Genomic DNA, 19,136 nt, shown 5'->3' with positions numbered 1-19,136 from the left:
CCCATAATTTGCAACTTCTATACATATAAGTGGGCAACCTAAAACTTTTTTCTTCCTGCTTTCCTCATCTTCATGCAACAAATCATCCTCAATCTCTCTAAAGACCAAGTCATTTATAGCATTTTCCTACACAATTTCTCTTACTTGTCGGTATTTTACTTAAAGCTACCTCAGATGAGTGCTAGATGTCATGTCCCTCTTTTACACACTGTCTAATTTTCCCAGAACTGATCTCACTGTAAGCCTGCTGATTGGTTCTAAATTCCCAGTTGGAATGCAGTTCTTCACAAATAATCTTGATGACCCTTTTTACTCTGTCACTGTAACCCTTGTAAGTATCCCATAAAGTTTCTAGCATCACATCTAATTTATGATGGCTGCCCACATGTTCTTTATCTAATGATACCTTCCCAGTTTCCACTGGTACAGTCTGGTTCTCATATTCTTCACAAATACTACTGGCATCATCTTCTTCACTATTAATTAAATCTTCTTTAACCTCAATGTACACCATGCCATCTAATTCTTCCTTCCATTCATCATTGCTACTGACACTTCCACTATCAACATTACTACACATGCTATCATCTCCAATACTAAACACTTTTACAACATCTTTACAATGATCATCAGAATTGTTGACAAGTACACCAGTACAGGTATCATCACTTAAGTGCTTAACAGGGATAGATTCTTCCGCCGTTAATTTACCTAATCCAAACTCATCAAGATTATTATCAGAACCAACATTTTCATTGCAAACTTCTTTACCACACTGATTATATAGACTGGAAATAGTTTCCTCCTCTAATGGAACCTCTTCAACATTCTTACAGATGCTAATACTTCTATCTTCAACACCTTCATTCATACTTTTCCAGAAGTTACTGTCAAATTGTAATTTGCTAATCTGAACTGCTCTTCTTACATTAGTTCTGTCATTTCTACTCCAATATCTCTGATTACTGTGTCTTATGTAATTATTTTTGATGCCTCTAAGCTGTAAAAAATCAACACGATGCAATTTCCCATCTCCTGGAAAGCATTTTAAAGGTATGCCATCCCACACACAATTAATATTGCTAACAAAATTTCTTTGAGCTACAACCTCTTGTAATTCTACAACTTTCTTACTTAAATCTATAACATTATTATGCACAAATCTACTTTTTCATACACTTCAGTTCTACATTACTTATTTGATTGGTAATTTCTGTAAGTTTTAACTCAGAGTTCCTTTTGTAAGCTTTTACTTTTTCTTCTAAAATTCTCCTAGACTGAACAACCTCCACTTTATGTTTAGAATTTTATACTTCTACTTGTTTATCTAGTTTTTCGAATTTCTCCTCATTTTTGTACAACTCCTGTGTAAACTTAGTTTCTAATACATCTACCCATTCTTCTACCACTCCCACATGAGTACTGAGTTCACCCTGCCCTGTCTCAACAGTAATTCTTAGTGCCGCCAAACCTTCCTGGATTTCCCTTATCTGAGTAGCATTTTCAGTAACAGTATTCTTTCCGCCCTTTGTTCACTGAACTGCTGTCATAACTGTTGATTTTGCTGACTTAACTGTTGACTTTGCTGACGAATATCTTGCCTAATCTGTCCCATCTGTTCCTTCACTTCTTTCATTGCTGCATTAATACCATTAATAAATTATCTCCACCTACTCTTTCCTGTGTAATTGGAGTACTCGTGGTGACATTTTCACTGGAACCATCCCCACCAAAACTTTGATCTACACTTGGATTACTGCTGGATGATAGTTCACTGATTCTCGATCCTAGGTCCAAAGTGTTTTCCACAAGTTCACAGCCTACACGCTCTTCTTCATTCATTTTTGTGTTCTCATCACTCAACACTTTCTAAAATTAGAACATTAAATGAACAGCTACTCATCTGAACTCCAGCGGCCCAGTCCGAGAATTTGGTCCATTACCATCAGGTAATGATATCCAAAACAGATGATTTTCGATCCTCCCTATTTCTTTCTTATCTCAGACGTTATGTCTGGTCAAAAGTGGAAAGTGATGCGGACCTTGATCAAGCGTGACTTCCTTTTAACTGTACGGTATATGTTATATTGCGTTTAGGACCTTTCGGGTAATTGAACATGTATCAATAATTACGGATTTATATAGTTGTATATACAAGTTTGGATGTAGTTGTATTGCATTGATGTACTGGTGGATATTGTGTGGTATGACTCCTGTAGTTGATAGTATAATTGGTATAATGTCAACTTTATCCTGATTCCACATATCCTTGACTTCCTCAGCCAGTTGGATGTATTGTTCAATTTTTTCTCGTTTTCTTTTGTATATTTGTTGTATTGGGTATGGATATTTCGATTAGTTGTGTTAATTTCTTCTTTTTATTGGTGAGTATGATGTCAGGTTTCTTATGTGGTGTTGTTTTATCTGTTATAATGGTTCTGTTCCAGTATAATTTGTATTCATCATTCTCCAGTACATTTTGTGGTGCATACTTGTATCTGGGAATGTGTTGTTTTATAAGTTTATGTTGTAAGGCAAGCTGTTGATGTATTATTTTTGCTACATTGTCATGTCTTCTGGGGTATTCTGTATTTGCTAGTATTGTACATCCGCTTGTGATGTGATCTACTGTTTATATTTGTTGTTTGCAAAGTCTGCATTTATCTGTTGTGGTATTGGGATCTTTAATAATATGCTTGCTGTAATATCTGGTGTTTATTGTTTAATTCTGTGTTGCAATCATGAATCCTTCCATCTCACTGTATATATTGCCTTTTCTTAGCCACGTGTTGGATGTGTCTTGATCGATGTGTGGCTGTGTTAGATGATACGGGTGCTTGCCATGTAGTGTTTTCTTTTTCCAATTTACTTTCTTCATATCTGTTGATGTTCTGTGATCTAAAGGGTTGCAGAAGTGGTTATAAAATTGCAATGGTGTAGCCGATGCATTTGTATGAGTGATTGCTTTGTGTATTTTGCTAGTTTCTGCTCGTTCTAGAAAGAATTTTCTTAAATTGTCTACCTGTCCATAATGTAGGTTTTTTATGTCGATAAATCCCCTTCCTCCTTCCTTTCTGCTTAATGTGAATCTTTCTGTTGCTGAATGTATGTGATGTATTCTATATTTGTGGCATTGTGATCGTGTAAGTGTATTGAGTGCTTCTATGTCTGTGTTACTCCATTTCACTACTCCAAATGAGTAGGTCAATATTGGTATAGCATAAGTATTTATAGCTTTTGTTTTGTTTCTTGCTGTCAATTCTGTTTTCAGCATTTTTGTTAGTCTTTGTCTATATTTTTCTTTTAGTTCTTCTTTAATATTTGTATTATCTATTCCTATTTTTTGTCTGTTTCCTAGATATTTATAGGCATCTGTTTTTTCCATCGCTTCTATGCAGTCGCTGTGGTCATCCAATATGTAATCTTCTTGTTTAGTGTGTTTTCCCTTGACTATGCTAATTTTCTTACATTTGTCTGTTCCAAAAGCCGTATTTATATCATTGCTGAATACTTCTGTTATCTTTAGTAATTAGTTGAGTTGTTGATTTGTTGCTGCCAGTAGTTTTAGATCATCCATGAACAGCAAATGTGTGATTTTGTGTGGGAATGTTCCAGTAATATTGTATCCATAATTTGTATTATTTAGCATGTTGGATAGTGGGTTCAGAGCAAGGCTGAACCAGAAAGGACTTAATGAGTCTCCTTGGTATATTCCACGCTTAATCTGTATGGCTGTGATGTGATATTATTTGAATTTGTTTGGATATTAAGTGAGGTTTTCCAATTTTTCATTACTATGTTTAGGAACTGTATCAATTTATGTTCTACTTTGTATATTTCCAATATTTGTAGTAACCATGAGTGGGGTACACTATCAAAAGCTTTTCGGTAATCAATGTATGTGTAGTGTAGCGACCTTTGTTTAGTTTTGGCTTGATATGTCACCTCTGCATCTATTATCAGTTGCTCTTTACATCCTCGTGCTCCTTTGCAACAGCCTTTTTGTTCTTCATTTATAATTTTGTTCTGTGTTGTATGTGTCATTAATTTCTGTGTAATGACTGAAGTTAATATTTTGTATATTGTTGGTAGGCATGTTATGGGGTGGTATTTAGCTGGGCTTGCTGTGTCTGCTTGATCTTTAGGTTTCATATAAGTTATTCCATGTGTAAGTGTATCAGGGAATGTGTATGGGTCTGCAATGTACCTGTTAAATAATTTAGTTAGATGTGAATGTGTTGAGGTGAACTTCTTTAGCCAGAAATTTGCTATTTTATCTTTTCCAGGGGCTTTCCAATTGTGAGTAGAATTAATTGCTTTGGTGACTTCATGTTGCAAAATTATCACTCCAGGCATTTGTGGTTTCATCTTGTATGTGTCTGTTTCTGCTTCTATCCAACGTGCATGTCTGTTATGTTGTACCGGGTTTGACCATATGTTGCTCCAGAAGTGTTCCATGTCTGTTATGTTTGCTGGATTGTCTATTTTAAAGTGTGTGTTATCTATTGTCTGGTAAAATTTCTTTTGGTTTGTGTTGAATGTTTGGTTTTGTTTCCTTCTATTTTCACTTTTTTTGTATCTTCTAAGTCGTTTGGCCAATGCTTGTAATTTCTGCTTCTTTTCATCTAATTGCTCTATCGCTTCTTATTGTGAGATTTTACCTAACCTTTTTCTTTTTTTTCTGACATTAGATGTCTTTTCTCAGTTTTTCTATTCTGATCTGTAGCCTCTGTTGCCATGCTGGTTTTGTGGGTTTCTTCTGAGTGTTGGTTGGTTCTGATCTCTGCCTAGTGTGTATATTTAGTGTAGTGAGTGCTCCTATGTAAACCAGTAGTCGGAACTCTTCCATAGTTGTGTTTTCATTTATTTTGTTGTGTATGATTGTGTTGATAGTTTTTATTGTTGTTTCGACTTGTGGCTTATTTGGCGGTCTATGCAAGAATGGTCTAATGTCTATATTTGTGTCTTTGTATTCTATATATGTCAGCTGAAATTTTTCTTCTATATCTAACATGTGTGTCACTTCGTGTTCTATTTGTACTTGTTCTGGTGGCAGTCTTAAGATTTCGTTTTCCTCTGGTTGTTTAATTGATGTGTGTTGTTCTTTGTTTGTTTGCTGTGGGATGTTTGAGTCCATTACTGTATTTTCTTCTTCTTCTGATTGCACATTATTTTGTTCCAGTATTTGTTGTACTTGTTGTTTGATGTTTTCTAATTCTTACTGGGATATCCTGTTATTTTTGATTATTACACGGATCTGATCAGCTAGTCGTTGTTCTGTTAAAAGATTTATTTCTGGGTATCTGGTAATAAATGTTGTGTATGCTTGTGATCTGTATCCAGGTGTGTTGGTTCCTAGGTTTGTTGCTTGGTAATAACAGAACATGAGGTGTCGATTAACTTCATCTGACCATCTCATCCTCTGTCTTTGTTTTCCTTCTAGGGTGGTTGCAGGAAGCATATCCTGCAAAACACCTCTATTTGGATTTAAATCATTTTCCAGTTGGCTAGCAGTGTCGTTACCATTGTGGGCGGGCATAGGGTTCAAACATCTTCCCCGACCATGACGACACTTGACCGAGGCTTCTTCAGTTGTGTCCTGAACCAATTAATCACACTAAATGGGGGGTTAGCCCTATTAGTGGTTTGTTCTTTTCGTCGAATTTTACGACTGGCAGAACATACCAGAGGCCTATTCTTTTCCCGGGCCTCCACGGGGATTATATTATTATTATTATTGTTGTTGTTGTTGTTGTCTTCAGTCCTGAAACTGGTTTGATGCCGCTCTCCATGCTACTCTATCCTGTGCAAGCTTCTTCATCTCCCAGTACCTACTGCAACCTACATCCTTCTGAATCTGCTTAGTGTAGTCATCTCTTGGTCTCCCTCTACGATTTTTACCCTCCACGCTGCCCTCCAATACTAAATTGGTGATCCCTTGATGCCTCAGAACATGTCGTACCAATCGATCCCTTCTTCTGGTCAAGTTGTGCCACAAACTTCTCTTCCCCACAATCCGATTCAATACTTTCTCATTAGTTATGTGATCTACCCATCTAATCTTCAGCATTCTTCTGTAGCACCACATTTCGAAAGCTTCTATTCTCTTCTTGTCCAAACTATTTATCGTCCATGATTCACTTCCGTACATGGCTACACTCCATACAAATACTTTCAGAAATGACTTCCTGACACTTAAATCTATACTCGATGTTAACAAATTTCTCTTCTTCAGAAACGCTTTCCTTGCCATTGCCAGTCTACATTTTATATCCTCTCTACTTCGACCATCATCAGTTATTTTGCTCCCCAAATAGCAAAACTCCTTTACTACTTTAAGTGTCTCACTTCCTAATCTAATTCCCTCAGCATCACCCGACTTAATTCGACTACATTCCATTATCCTCGTTTTGCTTTTGTTGATGGTCATCTTATATCCTCCTTTCAAGACACAATCCATTCCGTTCAACTGCTCTTCCAAGTCCTTTGCTGTCTCTGGCAGAATTACAATGTCATCGGTAAACCTCAAAGTTTTTATTTCTTCTCCATGGACTTTAATACCTACTCCGAATTTTTCTTTTGTTTCCTTCACTGCTTCCTCAATATACAGATTGAATAACATCGGGGAGAGACTACAGCCCTGTCTCACTCCTTTCCCAACCACTGCTTCCCTTTCATGTCCCTCGACTCTTATAACTGCCATCTGGTTTCTGTACAAATTGTAAATAGCCTTTCGCTCCCTGTATTTTACCCCTGCCACCTTCAGAATTTGATAAAGAGTATTCCAGTCAACATTGTCAAAAGCTTTCTCTAAGTCTACAAATGCTAGAAACGTAGGTTTGCCCTTCCTTAATCTAGCTTCTAAGATAAGTCGTAGGGTCAGTATTGCATTATTATTATTATTATTATTATTATTATTATTATTATTATTATTATTATTATTTTCGATCTTTCCTGTCACCACAAATAATTCTCTGGGCAAAAGTTGTCTTGCATTCATGTTTTTTACATATCCTAAATAATCACTCATTAAACACAGTTCCAATTTCAAACATCAATTCCAGCTCAACTCCACCACATGTTACGATCTCTGCAGATCATTAACACTTAACTTAAATTTGCATTTGCCTGGTTCATTGATGATTGAGAAGAACATCATGAAAGTTTGAAGCTTCATAAAATTATTTATTGACATCAGTTGACAACCGAGGGGGTGGGGGAGTCTGGCAGCAGCATAATACTCAGCTATGCAGCCTACAGAGTTAGGAGATATAACAAGTAAAGCAGGTGATAAAATGGTGACTGTTAAAAACTGAAACAAGGCGAAAAAGTCCTGAAGAAAATAGAAAAATAAATGGTTGGTGATGCTGATTAAAACACATAGTAAGTAGACAGGCACAATTGAAAAACACGTTGACAGTCTAGTTTCTGTTTGCAACAGTTAAAAACACTCCTAGCGACAGTATGGGGGCTGTTCGCAACACTTAAAAATGAGACACACAACACTGATCACTCACGGAAACACTGCATTACAGAGTATGAAGGCATAAGGGGGTGGGGGAGTACCCAGACAGGTGAAAGGGAAAAAAAGGGGGGCAGGAGAGGAAAATCAAAAAATGGGGGAGATGATGGGGAGAGAGAACACAGAAAAGAGGCAGGCAGTGTGGATGAGAGAAGGGGTGGGGAAGGCAGTGGAGGGAAAAGCAAAAGGACTCGGGGGAGAGAAGGGAATCCGAGAGAGGATAGGTGGGGTAAAAACAGGATGGATGGGGTGAGGTACCTCCCCCTGCCGTTAACCTATCTGTTCGGTAGCAGGTGTAGTTTGCTGCACGAACGTTTACTCCTGGCTTTAGATGTGTTTCGCAGACGAGACAGATGTCTACTGCCTCGTCATACAGGAATTGGCGAAACTCACCAGCCTGAGTTCTTATGCCGTTTGCGTTCCATGCGCAAACTGTCAAGCCATGAACAGGTGTCTTATTCATGGTTCTGCATGGAAACCTGTTGGTGGCCGGCTGCTAGAGCCGTCTGCACTGCAGCAATCAAGAGCTGCGGTAATTGCCCGAGCATCTCCTTGACAGTTCTGAGAAGCGAGCAAAGCTCAGCTTGCAAATCTGCAGGAGTCTCCTGGCTTGCTGAGGTTGCAGATGCGATCGGCTGCTCTGGCTGCCGTCCGCTCCCGTGTGCGGCTACAGCTGCCGGCTCCGTTTCGCTCTGCTGTGCTGGATTCTGATTGGCTGGCGCGAGCCGCTCTCTCTTTGTTCTCTGCCGTCCGCGCCCGGAAACGACTTCCTTTGCGACGGAGCGAGCGTCACTCACATCAGCCAGCTGGCCGACGTTTTCAACCTCGGCACGCGGGCGTGTTTTGATAGCATCGCTAACCTGACGCGGTCTTGCCGATTTAGCCTGAGTGGCAGGTGCGGCAGCCTTTCCCCTTGCGATTTGGCTAAAACTAAGGCCAGGGGTCACCCGTCTGGCCGGAGCATTGTTGGCACGCTGTTTAGCGTCCATATTTTCCTATTTTCGGCATTATCCACTAATATGACCTGGAATAGTGGCATCTGCTCGTTTGTTCCGGGCGTCTTCATGCGAGAGACAGCCCTGACACCGTAACCTAGTTCCTCTAACTCCTCTTTTAGGTGGTCCGGGTCCATTTTGAATGGGAGTCTGCGGAAAACCACCTTGAGCAGTTTCAGTGGCTCTGTAGAGTGGGTATAGTTGGGCACGCCCATTTCCCCAAATACTTTCATAAGAGTCACATAGTCCTCTGTATCTTTGACAGTGACCTTATACGTGTCCCTGCCCGCGGTTTTAAGAATAAAGTTGCCCTGCACCCTACTTTTCGAGAGGTGTTGAAAGCTTTTGAAATCAGCCGTCCATCTGACGACGATGGGAGGAGGGGCACGGGTCTTTGGCCTAGCCGGTTGTTCGACACTCGCGTCTTGCGGCGCGTCTGTGATAGTAGTATACCTGTTGGTTGTCGCTAGCGGGGGAGCTCGTGTGAGCTCTGCTGCCCTGGCAGTGTGCTTCCTGCTCGGCACCTGGAAGCCGTCCTCGGTGGAGCAGCGGTCGCCGGTGGCGGCCTTGGGGCGAGAGAATTAATTTAATTACACTATACGCAATAGACGAGCTCTGAACTTGCCCTTTGGAGATACTCTATCGCTATAATTTTATAGTTATTCAGTTGAAACTTCTCGCATCTTTATGAATATAGCGAATCTCCCTTCTACTTAAATTTAAACATTGTAGCCTTATTTATTCACCTACTTAATATATCTTGCTTCCTTAATTTTTAAGACAAAACCCAGAAAATCATGAATTTCAACTAAAATTTTAATTTATGAGATCCAGAATACTGTTTCTACTAAATTATTATGCAAAAGGAATCTAAATATAAATTTTTAAGTTTCTAGCTCTTTTCTGTTGCGTCAATGATTTTTACAGAAAAACATCCAACTTTCGAAAATGGTTAAAGTTATTGCACTGATATTCAATACATACTGATTTAGTATTACTCCTGACATGCTAGAAACGTTTAGATTATTTACTTGATTTTTAGAGTATTGCGCAACGTCTATGACGTCAGAGCTAGTTACAGCGGACTGGTGGCACACAATGGAAAGACTGCTGTGAATTTTATACGACGTGAGTAGGCTGCTTTCCTGCAACAGGATAGGACTGAATAGTGTAATGAGTAATAATGAAGCACTAAATTATTGAGGAGTAACAAGAATGAGATTAGTAAAACAATTAATATCAGTCTATTATTTAAAGTCTCCATCACAGCTGGAAGTAATATTTTTGTACATGACTAGTGTCAAACATTTTTGTTCATCCTCAAACCATTGTCTACATTTTTAATGTTTCACTGTAACTGATATATCTGTATTTTATGAACACATAATAAACTACTGAAGGCACCTATCAAATTTTTATTTATAGTTTATTTTCAATGTTTATTTTATCAAAATGACGTGGAATGAATTGGTTTACAGGATATCCATAAATGATTAGTGTTAAAATAAATTAACACATTATTTACTCATGAAACTCCCCTTAAAACAAGACTTTTTTATTATTTAAACTTTTTTAATTTTTTTAGTGGCTACATGTTTTTAAGTACAAGGTGGTTCACGGCACAGAAGGAGCTGCTCAGGAGAAGTCATTTTATGTTACATTTAAGATACCTGTCAGGCCGGCCACGGTGGTGTCGCGGTTCTAGGCGCAGTCCAGAACTGCAGGACTGCTACCGTCGCATGGCATGGATGTGTGTGACGTCCTTAGGTTAGTTAGGTTTAAGTAGCTCTAAGTTCTAGGGGACTGATGACCTAAGATGTTAAGTCCCATAGAGCTCACAGCTATTTTTGCTACCTGTCAGACATTTCATGTTATTGGGCAAATGCTGAAAAATTTTTGGTGCTGTATATTGATCTCTTTCCTGAATCAGTGATAGCTTTAATAATAATTGACTGGAAGGGCCATTTTTCCCTCTATTGTTGTAGGCATAGACATCATTATTCATCTCAAATTGCAATGGAGTATTTAAGCTTATGATGAATTTAACTAGTGAATATATTTATTGTACCTGGGCCCTTAAAATGCCTATCTTCTTGAAGAGGTACCTACACATTGTCTGTGGGTGAACACCACATATTACTCTTACTGCTCACTTTTGTGCAATCAGTACTTTCTTTCTAAGTGACGAGTTACTCGAGAAGATTGTCCATGAAACATTATTGAGTGAAAGTATGCAAAATCTGTCAGAAGGTTGATTTGTTTGTTTCCAAGATTAGCAATTATACAAAGAGCAAAAGCAGTGGAAGTTCAGTAATATACATATTTTAAATCAAGTTTTGATCAGTATGCTCACACAAAAGTTCAGAATATTCTACTCTATTTATTGACTGTTGTGCTACATCAGCTGTTGGTACAACTCCAATTGTATAGAACTGAATGTAATTTTTTTTTCTTCGAAATTTAGGGTGAGTCCATTTTCCGAGAACAACTATATAATTCTTTGGAAAACATCATTTACCATCTCTTACATTGCTTTCTCTTGAATAGGATTTATTATAACAGTAGTAGCTTTTATAGAAGGTACCAATTCTGCTTCTTGGACGTTTAATGGAAGGTCATTCACATATATAAGGAGTAGGAGTGAAAAAAATGAACCCTGTGGGACTCCCTTTGTGATATCTCTCCACTCACTAAAATTTCTCACCCTTCTGACATAGTCATCACGACATTTTGCATTCTGTTTGCTAAGTATGTTTCAAACCAGCTGTGTGTATACCATCATTCCCATGAATCTTGAGTTTCTCTAAGGGAGTAACATGCTCTACACACTCAAACGCCTTGGAAAGATCACGAAAAATACCAACTAGTGATATTTTATTAATTAAGGTGTGTACTTTTTCATAAGTGAATGTATGAATCACGTCCTCAGTGAAGTGGCCCTCCTGGAATCTAAACTATGATATGCTAAGTAAATTGTTTCCACTTGCATGAGATGACTGTTCAGTAGGCTGCATTACTTTCTCAAATATTTTGGAAAAATATGTCAGTTAGGAAACTGGAGTATAATTGTTTAAATCAGTCTTGTCACCTTACTTATGATGAAGTTTAACAGCTGCATATTTTAACCTGTCTGGAAAAATTTGCTATGCCATTAATATATAGCCTACCACTAAAGACTTATTAAGTTGCAAAAACTTCTCAGAGTTCTGTTTGAAATTTTGTCAACACAACAAAAGCTTTTATTTTTAGAATTTTTATAATTGTATTAATTCCAGTGAAGGATGTTGGTGCTAGCTGTAGCTGCTTAAAATTTTGTGGAATGATATCTTTAATATATTCTTGTACTTATTCAAATGAATCATTTAATCCTATTTTCACCACTATATTTAGAAAGTGATTCTTAAAAGTAATCACAACTTGCAAATTATCAGTCACTACATTCTCATTTACTTTAATTGTTATGGTTCATTGTACAGTGACTAGCTGTTCTGTCTGGTATTTTCTTTTCTTTCATTAACTGGATCTTGTGGATAATTGCTTAGGAAAGCAACTTCCAAGTACTGACACAAACTGAATTTTGTATAAACTGAATGTGACATATGCCACCCGTTTTAACTTACTCTTGATAAATTGTGTCCTGTTCTCATTAATAAGCCTCAGGGTTAAAAGATGTTGTACTGCTCATTTCCATTAATTTTGCATCATGATCAGATAGTCGGTGTTATCAGTCGGTGTCCTACTGCTGCACATCAGTTGGAAAATTGACTATTGATATTAGACTGAAACAACCAAATAATGATTCTAGTTTATTTTTCCTGTACAGATCTTTTAAGAAATCTACAGAGGGATACCACAAACTACTAACGTTTCCTTTTTGTCAGCCAGGTATCTCAATACAGCATACAGATTTCTCACAAATAGGTGAAAGTTTCCTAGAGGTGATCCATAGGCTGTTACAATTAGATAAGCATTCTGCAATAACAACTCACAAGCATATGCTTGTAGGTTCTGATTAACACAAAAACCACTTGGTTGGATATTTTTGACTTTGTGTCCAACTTTTGCATATGTTGCATCTCCTCCTTTTTCCCTGTTAGCTCTACATGAAAACGTTGCAAGTCTATACTTCCTGATATTTAACTTCTCCATCCTTGTGGCTGTATGGCATTTAGAGAGACACAGGACATCTCTCACTTCAGCAATTTGACATCTTATAGGCACACAAGAAGATCACCTAACTTGTTATCCAACTCCCTGGTGTTCTGATGAAAAGAATTAATTTTATTGTTCTGCAAACTGTTACACATATTATGGTTCTGTCTTGCTCTTATTTCTTTCAATACTGTATGTCCGTAACCTGAGTCAACTTAAGAAATTTTTCTATTGACTCCAGTGACCACAGGGATTTCGTCTTGTATGCTTGTGGCCTCCCTTACACTTTCTGCAATATGCTCAGCTAAACTTTCCTTTCCCATCTCCCAGTCAGATACAGGCCATGATTTGTGTATCCCCATCTCCCAATAGCAGCAGCAGGCATGGCACAGATATGAGACTTCGCTTCAGTCAAAATTAATTTGCTTAGTTGTTTGTTCACATAGATAACAGTCATGTTGACTCAGGGCTGCGCATTTTGCACCAAAACCTCCACAAACCCCACACGCGTGTACTCTTATTTCTTCCAGGCCACCTTTAATGCTATATTCTAAGTTCCTAGTCAGGCTGTTACCCTTTCCATCAAAATCCTTGCACTAGGCCCCTATGTTCTCCGTCATCTAGCTAATCCTGGCACTAGGTTTCGTGATGCTTGTGACCTGGTATTCTTCAGCTAGCTTTTCCTGTTGCAGTTGGTCTATACCTTGCCAGTGATTGGTCACTAGCAGCAAGATTCTTTTCTTTCTACATTAATTTTCTGCCAACCTAGCCTTAAAGCTGTTACTGTGAGACTGCTCCTGGGTTCGATTCCCGGCGGGGTCAGGGATTTTCTCAGCCTCGTGATGGCTGGATGTTGTGTGCTGTCCTTAGGTTAGTTAGGTTTAAGTAGTTCTAAGTTCTAGGGGACTGATGACCTAAGATGTTAAGTCCCATAGTGATGCAGCCCACATAGGTCACAAATTGGTTGAGACTCTTGTTCTACTTTGGGTAACAAGTCCAACTAATCGCTAACTGGAATTTGAAATGTGATTTCTGAGGTTTTCTCCTTTTATCTATTATTTGTCACTTTCTCCCAGCCCCCATTGTCTCTTTACCCCTTCAACTTATCTGATTCAAAATATGCCGTTTCTAATTCTGCCAGGAGCCCACAAATCTTTCTTCCACAGTTTTCTTGCCTCAACTACACAATGTACAATTCCATTGAAGAGCCCCATCTGACAATTTTTGAATTACCTGGTGAATTTTCCCCAGTGAAACACCAACCCATAATCCTGAAATCATTCTCCCATATCAATTAACCTACGTCGATAACGACATTTACCACACTTGATGCTACTCTTACAGTAAACCAAAATACACTGCAATGCATATAAACTGTAATAAAGTAATGATTAGCAAAAACTTATTTTCATCGAGTTGTGCAGTTGTGGGTTACTGTGTTTTCACAGGGCTGATGAGGCACCTGCTAATGAGTATCCAGTAGATGTCGCATGCTGTCGTTGCTATGTTGGCCAGTGGATCTCTCATAATGTAGCTATATTGAAGAAAAATATCTCTGATATGTTTGGGGGATGCGCTACTCCATTACTGGCGTAACGGAAGAAGCTTCTGCCAGTTTGTCCATCAACAATCCGAATATATTCGGCTGTCGCCTATCCCATATTTTCAACATCATGCTGTAATGAAGCACCACCATGCCATTGTGGACATATACAGGGTGTTTCAAAAATGACCGGTATATTTGAAACGGCAATAACTAAACGAGCAGCGATAGAAATACACCGTTTGTTGCAATATGCTTGGGACAACAGTACATTTTCAGGCGGACAAACTTTCGAAATTACAGTAGTTACAATTTTCAACAACAGATGGCGCTGCAAGTGATGTGAAAGATATAGAAGACAACGCAGTCTGTGGGTGCGCAAATTCTGTACGTCGTCTTTCTGCTGTAAGCGTGTGCTGTTCACAATGTGCAAGTGTGCTGTGGACAACATGGTTTATTCCTTAGAACAGAGGATTTTTCTGGTGTTGGAATTCCACCGCCTAGAACACAGTGTTGTTGCAACAAGACGAAGTTTTCAACGGAGGTTTAATGTAACCAAAGTACCGAAAAGCGATACAATAAAGGATCTGTTTGAAAAATTTCAACGGACTGGGAACGTGATGGGTAGGGCAACCGCGTACGGCGACCACAGAGGGCAACGCGCAGCTAGTGCAGCAGGTGATCCAACAATGGCCTCGGGTTTCCGTTCGCCGTGTTGCAGCTGTGGTCCAAATGACGCCAACGTCCACGTATCGTCTCATGCGCCAGAGTTTCCACCTCTATCCATACAAAATTCAAACGCGGCAACCCCTCAGCGCCGCTACCATTGCTGCACGAGAGACATTTGCTAACGATATAGTGCACAGGATTGATGACGGCGATATGCATGTGGGCAGCATTGGTTTACTGACGAAGCTTATTTTTACCTGGACGGCTTCGTCAATAAACAGAACTGGCGCATATGGGGAACCGAAAATCCCCATGTTGCAGTCCCATCGTCCCTGCATCCTCAAAAAGTACTGGTTGGACCGCCATTTCTTCCAAAGGAATCATTGGCCCATTTTTCAGATCCGAAACGATTACTGCATCACGCTATCTGGACATTCTTCATGAATTTGTGGCGGTACAAACTGCCTTAGACGACACTGCGAACACCTCATGGTTTATGCAAGATGGTGCCCGGCCACATCGCACGGCCGACGTCTTTAATTTCCTGAATGAATATTTCGATGATAGTGTGATTGCTTTGGGCTATCCGAAACATACAGGAGGCGGCGTGGATTGGCCTCCCTATTCGCCAGACATGAACCCCTGTGACTTCTTTCTATGGGGACACGTGAAAGACCAGGTGTACCGCCAGAATCCAGAAACAATTGAACAGCTGAAGCTGTACATCTCATCTGCATGTGAAGCCATTCCGCCAGACACGTTGTCAAAGGTTTCGGGTAATTTCATTTAGAGACTACGCTATATTATTGCTACGCATGGTGGATATGTGGAAAATATCGTACTATAGAGTTTCCCAGACCGCAGTGCCATCTGTTGTTGACAATTGTAACTACTGTAATTTCGGAAGTTTGTCTGCCTGAAAATGTACTGTTGTCCCAAGCATATTGCAACAAACGGTGTATTTCTATCGCTGCTCGTTTAGTTTGTATTGCCGTTTCAAATATACCGGTCAGTTTTGAAACACCCTTTACAAGCTTGTGTTGTCCTCTACTACTGGGTAGGGTAGATTTGGACATTGAGTCAGATCTTGAAGAGTAATCCTGCACCAATTAAGTATATAAATGCTGCCAGTATGCATCAAGTGATTGTGTTTGGCACTGGAAGAATCTGTGTGTTGTGGAGGATATGTGATGCCAAGTAGGTGCTTATGCACTCAATGCATTAAATCATGTCTATGGTGGGCAACCCATTGACTCTGACACAGTTCTGGAAGGCTTGAAGCAACCTCTTGAATTTGATTGGCACCATACATCCTATGTCATTTGTAAACATGACCTGCAGACACTTTATACTGTCCTGTAGCTACAGCCAGCACGTAGTTCAGTATCAATTATCAGGGTAACTGATTTGTCTACGTTCATACTGCTACCTGTAGTAGCACCACATCTATTGATCCAATCCTTTGCCACATTTTTGTCATTGCCAATCCAAACAACCAGTAATAGGTCCACCGCATATGCCTTGCACTGAAAAGTGTGTCCCCATATCATAAGTGCTGTCAGGCACTGGTGAAGGCTGCTGACAAGTGGTTCAAGGGACAGTGCACATATGATCATGGATAAGCGACATCCTTGTTGAATTGATCTCATAATAGGACGGGGACCTACCAATTGGTCATTAACAAGCGCTTTAGGATAAGCTCTGTATAGTAAGCACATCACCGTGATGATGCAGGGCTGCTGGAACTTCATTTGTGTGAACACTTCCATAATGTAGTTATGGCTAACACTGTTAAAGGCTGGATAGATTTCAGAGCTCTGCATAGTCGACATGCTTTTGGCAGTGCAATCGAATCCTGATATTTTTCAGGTGTCATCTGGATGTTGTTAGTGATGCCTGGTCAAGTGACACCACACAATGCACTATTCTTATAAGCTGTGGTGCCATCGAATTGGTAAAAATAATGTTAGTGGGAGGTAGTCTCAAAGCTATGTGACACATGATGATTTAAGTATTTGGATGCTCAACCCTTCTACAAAGGCAGAAGGAAGTGGCACATCACAAAACATTAGTCTGTGGCAGATTTCAGTCCACTGTAGCGCCTAGAACCGCTCGGCCACTCCGGCCGGAGTCGGGTCCAATAAAACTCCGAGGGTATTCCTCCTGGCCCCAGCGGCTTATTGGGGGGCCCTAGCCTATAGTTTCTACCACTTCGTCCTCGTAATTTCTTCAAGTAGTAAGGCCTCTGCCTCTTGATTAAGTGTACCAAAAAGCGTGTGAGTAACATCTTGTATGGTAATCTTCTCGTGTTCATCTTCAGTGTGCAATCACTTATAATGATCAACGAAGGCATTTGTTAAGTCACTTTGTATCTTGAATTTTCGCTCCCCAACGCAATCAGTGCACGCCATATTGCCGGTTTGATACATTCAAACCACTAACTTAATATTGTAGGGTATACCCTTCAACACCCTTCACAAGACAGCCAAACTTCTTTAGTAACTTGGTGACGCTCTGGAGCTTTAAGGTAGGTCACATTCATTTTCCATACACGTGGCTTCGCGTCAGCTATTGTTTGGGGGGTGATCGTGCATATACAGGGTGTTAAACTTATCTGATAACCGACTGTCGGGGTATTGCAGGCCGGACAGGGAAGCCGCGTCTGCCGGTCGAATGGGTCCCGCGGGACCGCACTATGCCCCCCTCTCTTTGCGTGTTTTAGTTTGAATACGCGCCTTGTAGACCAATAGTGATGGGCTTAACTGCTATTTTCCGATATCAGTGATTTCTGTGAACGCAACTTTTCAGTATCTGTTATTCTTAACTGTGATTTGTCGCAGTTAAGAGTCGCAGTTAAGGAACGTAGGTCATGTATCCCACCGCCACTGCTATTTCTGCGACTTCTGCTACTTCCGCGATTTCTGTGACTTCTGCTACTTCTGGGATTCCTGCTACTTCGATTTCTGTGACTTCTGCTACTTCTGCGATTTCTGCGACTTACCACCGTATGAAAAAGTTACATCTGCCCACACAGAAAATTGCATCTCAACAAACCTGTCATTGGTAAGTAAGTTTTACGTTCGTTCTTCCGTTGGCTTTAATTATGTATTAAAGAAACAACTGTGAAAATATTAATAGTGTAATTAATATGTCAGTAGCCATACAGTAGCGTAATAGTTCGTGTTTAGAAACTGAATTCTAACATATTGTTATGTTAACAGGTACCCGAACTACATTTCAGTCACTCAGTAAATTGATAACTCAAAATATCATTGTCACCAGATCTGGAGAAATTGCCACTGCGTCTTTAGACCGTTTTCGTCAGACGAGAGGTTAGTTTCTAAGTGTTGCGATGGACTTAATTACTTCAGTGAGATCGTTCTTGCAAATGTGAAATATACCCCATTGAGTGGCTTTCATTACAGCAAATATTAGCAATCTACTCTGTCAATTATATTTCTTGTAATTAGTGACAGCAAAAATTGTTTAATAATCCTTGTGATTTTGCAGACACAGTTCTGACTCTTGATTACAGCCGGCCGCGGTGGTCTCGCGGTTCTAGGCGCGCAGTCCGGAACCGTGCGACTGCTACGGTCGCAGGTTCGAATCCTGCCTCGGGCATAGATGTGTGTGATGTCCTTAGGTTAGTTAGCTTTAAGTAGTTCTAAGTTCTAGGGGACTAATGACCACAACAGTTGAGTTCCATAGTGCTCAGAGCCATTTGAACCATTTTTTTTAATTACTGGTTGCTGTACGTATTTATCCACATCAAGGCTGTTGAGAGAGACTCGTGAAGATTCAAGACAGCTCTTAGAGGATTTGCAGTTTAAAAGTGACATAATTGTGAAATAAGTGTGCAGATGAGTGATTAAACTGTGTTTTATTGAAGTTGTTATGCAATTTTAAAGGAATAGTAAATGTTAAATACAGTGAGTGAATAATGAAAATCTCATTTTCCACATGTTTAAGCCGTCCTATACCCGTAATTTCCCATCACTTATTTACTGGTAAACACTAGTTGGAGAGTGAGATGCCGCCCCCCCCCCCCCCCTTCTCCACAATCTTGGTGTGACACTGACCTGTAACATGCATTTTGAGGTTGTTGATATGAAAGTGGGAAGTACAGATCTTCCAGTTAAATCAGGAATAGCTTACTTATGTAGGTGGTAGTAGTGTCGGCAAAAAGTTCATGTGAGTGAAGTTGCCATGTAGAACACCAGGTGTAAAACTTTTATCCCGAGTCTTGAACTGTGTT

General features: G+C 39.7%; 1 long non-coding RNA gene across 1 annotated transcript; it reads left to right on the top strand.

Moving 5' to 3' along the window:
* Positions 1-17,860: 17,860 nt before the first annotated feature.
* On the top strand, positions 17,861-18,414 carry LOC126299470 (uncharacterized). The gene is made up of 3 exons (XR_007552815.1): positions 17,861-17,944; positions 18,103-18,213; positions 18,392-18,414. It is a non-coding gene; the product is annotated as an uncharacterized LOC126299470 (long non-coding RNA).
* The last annotated feature ends 722 nt before the right edge of the window (positions 18,415-19,136 follow it).

This window comes from Schistocerca gregaria, chromosome X, assembly GCF_023897955.1.
Source record: "Schistocerca gregaria isolate iqSchGreg1 chromosome X, iqSchGreg1.2, whole genome shotgun sequence".
Classification (NCBI taxonomy): Eukaryota; Metazoa; Arthropoda; class Insecta; order Orthoptera; family Acrididae; genus Schistocerca; species Schistocerca gregaria.
This window is presented reverse-complemented; position numbering and strand designations above follow the sequence as displayed.